This window comes from Penaeus monodon, chromosome 36 (assembly GCF_015228065.2).
Source record: "Penaeus monodon isolate SGIC_2016 chromosome 36, NSTDA_Pmon_1, whole genome shotgun sequence".
Lineage (NCBI taxonomy): Eukaryota > Metazoa > Arthropoda > Malacostraca > Decapoda > Penaeidae > Penaeus > Penaeus monodon.
This window is the reverse complement of record NC_051421.1, coordinates 30,701,958-30,706,957: the sequence shown is the minus strand read 5'-3', so window position 1 is coordinate 30,706,957 and position 5,000 is coordinate 30,701,958.

Genomic DNA, 5,000 nt, shown 5'->3' with positions numbered 1-5,000 from the left:
GGCCACCTAGCTTGGGGTTTATGAGAACTAGTAACTATTTCATATCCTCTGATGTCTTAGAAGATATACTTATATTATATCCTAAATTGGAATGTAGCTCACATGAGCAATCAAATGTAGCAAGCTTTCCACGCCCAAGCTGTACGCTGGCGTGGCAGATGATAGATAACGACGTAATTTTTCCCTTTTTCTGTAATTGATATAGTACTTATCATAATAATTTTAAAGCCTAAAATTAAAATGTATACCAGTATGTTATAACCATATTCAAATGTACCACAGATTGCCCACGCCTGTGCAGTTAGCCAGGGTGGTAAATAAAGGACTAAACTAAACTAAAAGAGTAGATATAGGACTGTGTAATTATTCCTTTTCTTTAACTTATACAGTACTTATCATAATAATGTTATAGCCTAGGACTGAAATGTAATACCTTTATATGTTTTAACCATGCATCAAAAGTACCACAGCTCGCCCACTTCTGTGCAGTTAGCCAGGGTGGTCAATAAAGGACTAGACTAAACTGAGACTCAAGTATCTGACTCACAACACCGATTCATCCTCAGATCTCATTGGTCCCTACATGGGCGTTCTGTTCCACCGTGGAAAATGTCGGACCTAAATGTATATTATACGATTGCCCCCAAAATAGATAGTGTCCCCCTCCTGCTATACTTAAGCAGTATACACTTGCAATTAAAAATGAGAATCTTGAAACTCTGTCCAGTGCATATGAATGCAGTCTGGGAGCAGAGTAGGATGCGCTTTTGTTGTAGAAAAACAATAATTTGCATCACCAGGATTGTAGGAGGGTTGATGACTGGGCTAGCACTGGGCAACCTGAGTTGGCAGGAATACTCATGGCCACCGAGTTTCTATTAAATCAAGGCACGGGGGTAATTTTCTGCGATTCACAGAGTGCTCTCCAGGCTCTGGACACACTAGACAAAGGTGCAGGAAATATTGAAAATGACATCAGGATAAACGTGTATTGTACAAAAGAACGAGGCCATGATATACATTTTGTGTGGATTCCACTGCATGTTGGCAACCCTAGGCATGATCATGCTGATCGCCTAGCAAAGTCAGCATGTGACAAGCAAAGTGTGGATATAGATCCTGAGGTACCGATTCTAGGATTTTATACATCATTAAAGCTTCCTTCAAAGAGGACTTGGCTAAGTCGATTAATTCTTAACGCTCTGAAAGCCGTAGCATAAAGCACTATGACGCAATATTCATTCATCTATGGTTTATATAAAAACAAGAACAAGACAGTGTGATATTGTGACTGCAAGAATCGGGCTTGGATATAGATTGTATTGGCAGGTCAATAAAGTCTGTAATGTCGAAGAAACTAAGAGTAATTTGTGTAATGAAGAATATAAGCGAACTCTTGTACATTATATCTTAGAGTGCCATGTGTTACAGCCTTTCAGAGGTACGGAGACCTATGCACTATTTCATATCATCTGATGTCTTAGAAGATATACTTAAATTGTATCCTAAATTTGAAATGTAGTATCACATGACCGCATATCAAATGTAGCAATGCCTTTCCACGCCCAAGCTGTACGCCGGCGTGGCAGGTGAGTAGATAAACGACTGTGTAATTGTTCCTTTCCTTTAACCGATATAGTACTAATCATATTAATGTTATAGCCTAAAATTCAAATGCAATACCATTATATAATGTTATGACCATGCGTCAAATGTACCACAGCTTGCCAGCGTCAGTGCAGTTAGCCAGGGTGGTAAATAAAGGACTAAACTAAACTAAAAAGACTCAGGTACAGGTTATAAAGTAAATTATCTCACAAACTGTACGAATTTCTATCGGGACGCAGCACACAACATTGCGTTGCAGAGTATTTTTCTTCCTAATCCAGGGAAGCACACAGATCTACAAATGTCTTGTTCAGGGGAATGGGAAGTTCCACTTCACAATCTTTTGAATTTGGAAAGCCACAGGGAGGAGTTCTCAGCCCTATGCTGTTCAATGTCCTCATGCACAAGCAGGTGGCAGATATTCCACTTGGGATGGCGAATCCATTATATGCTATGCTGATGGCATATGCGTCAGAGCATCATCACAAGAGAGGATGCAAATAATTCTCGACAAACTCACAAGGGCTCATGAATGTGGATTAGTTACATCCGCTGAGAAAACAATGGCTCTCAACCCATGTATCATACCCCTACCCACTTTTGACATGGGTGGCCAAGTGTCATAAGTATAAATATCTCGGGGTGAATGTAAATGATGCAGACCTGATCATTTTGAAAAGAAAAAACTGGGAAAGATTGAAACCGTTGAAAGTTCTTGTCGGAAGAGAACATGGCATCAGTGTTAAGCTCGCTAGAGTGTTTTAGTTGGCTTTTATAAAGTCAGTTGTAGACTACCATGCATTTGCTGCAGTGTAAGGAATCGGAAATAGGTAGTTTGGAGGTAGTGCAAAATGAAGCTATGAGGATTATCCTCGGCATCCCGAGAGTTCAGAGCTAAACTTACCATCCATTTCTGATAGAATAATATTTATTTCCACCATATTTGGATCAGAGCTCTGAGGGAAACCTTGTAGCTTTCAGATTTCCAGAAACAACTGCAACATAAAATCACGCAAGCAGACGTGACTAATCACACACGCGCGCCCTCTGATACACAAAATCTCCATGAACATTACAAAGCTCAATGTCCCAATTAGTAAAATACCAAAGGGTCGATCCATTCCACCATGGAAAAAAATCAACACTGATCGTGCACCTTACATGTCTACCACAAAAAAAAACAGTGTACATAACTGCGTGTTAAAACAAACGGTAAAGGAACACACAGAATCTATGGGTGATGATGTATACGAGTGTTACGCTGACGGATCCAGACAGTTTGGATACAAAACTGGTTGTGCTTACGATGTATACAAACTGCTTACTACAACATCAAGTTAATATGAGAGCGCAAAATTGGGCCAGCACTACACAAACGGAGTTGGTCTCGGGGCTCTGGGGTAGTTTTCCGTGACTCTCCAAAGTGCTCTTCGGACACTAAATTCTTTCATAGCAGGGGGCGATGAGGAAAATTTGGGGGTTCCTTAAGCGTAAAACCCAACTTATGCAATAGAGCGCAAATTTCAACATTCAATTTGTATGGATACCATCTCATGTTGGCATGCGCAAGCACGGGCACGTAGACAAATTGGCGAAGGAAGCCTGCAACAAAGATGCTGTGAACATAGATCTTTGGATGCCTCTTGGTTGCCATATATTGAAAAGTTTTCATATGGAAGAACTACTAGATCTAACAAACACTCAAAGGCCTGAAAGCTGTACCATAAGGCACTACGATCAGTATAGAGATAGCAAGCCTTCCTATGGGTGGCAGCCAAGTCAAACCAGACAATGTAACGTGGTTATTGCCAGAATACGTTTAGGTCTGACAGATATGTTATGGCACTGCACGGAGTGCAAGTATCCAAACCGTTGCAGATGACTCTAGATGTAGACTGTGTAACAGGAAGGAAAACCAAACGACACGCTGAGCACCTTATCTCGGACGAATGCCATGTGATACCCACCGGCACCCTTTTTCTCAGACCAACTAACATGAGGTATAAAGAACTACCGCGTGAAGCATTTCATTCATCTTGATGACTGCACCATAAACAACGGAACAGTCGGCAAAAAACAACATAAATATCAAACATGAAAATTTGTGTGTCATGAGTTGATTATATTTCTATTTTACCATGTACAGTTGCAGTAGTCATAGAATACTGTACTATGTCAAATATATGTAAAACTGTAATCACGATTGCCCACGCCTGAGCAGATAGTCAGGGTGGTAAATAAACTTATTTCAGTTAACTCTGCAGTAACACAGTAACATGTGTTACAAAATTTCAGATACCTAGCATGAAGTACGCACGCATATCATCAGAAGTCTTAGAAGATATACTAATGGTGTATCCTAAGTTTGGAATGTAGTATCACAAGACCGGATATGAAATATAGCAATGCCTTTCCACGCCCGAGCTGTATGCCGGTCTGGTAGATGCGTAAATAACACTATGTAATTATTCTTTTCTTTTAACTAATATGATAATGTTATAGCAAAAATTATTAACGTAATGCTATTATATAATGCTATGACCATTCATAAATGTACCACAGCTTGCCCACACCTGTGCAGTTAGCCAGGGAGTACATAAATGACTAAATATAAAAAAAAGTCGGAAAAAGCTCAAGGGTCAGCTTCTGCGACTCATAGAGTGCTCTCCAAGCTCTGAACACTCTAGACAAAGGACCAGCGAATATTGGAAAAAAATCAGGATGAACGTGTATCGTGAAAAAGAACGAGGCCATGATGTGGATTCCACCACATATTGGGAATATCCTAGGCATGAGCATGCTTGTATCGCCTAGAAAAAACATCCAGCCACGTTGCTTCAGGATTTCATACATCATTAAAACTTCCTTTTAAAGACGATTTGACTGAATTGATTAATTATCAACGGGCTGCAAGCTGCAGCATAGAGCAGTTTATATAAAATAAGAAACAACGACGTGTGATACTGTGGACGAAGAAACAGGCTTGGAATATAGTTGTATTGACAGCGCACCACAGTTACATAACACCCCCCCCCCCTGTGAAATACTAAGTGTAAAAGAACGTTACATGAAAATATAAGCGAACCATTGTACATTATATTTTAGAGTGTCACTTGTAACAGCCTTCTCAGACCACCCTAGCATGATATACCGCAGAACAAGACCAAACATATCATCAATGTTTAGAAGATATCATTATGTGGTATCCTAAGTTTGGAATTAGCTCAGTGTCACATGACCGCATATCAAAGTAGCAGTGCCCTTTCTACGCCCACGGTGTATGACCGGCGTGGTAGTATGCGTAGATAAAAACTATGATAATTAATATATTTTTAAAACTTATACGTTGACAGCCCTAATAATGTTATTAGCAAAAATTATCAATGTAATGC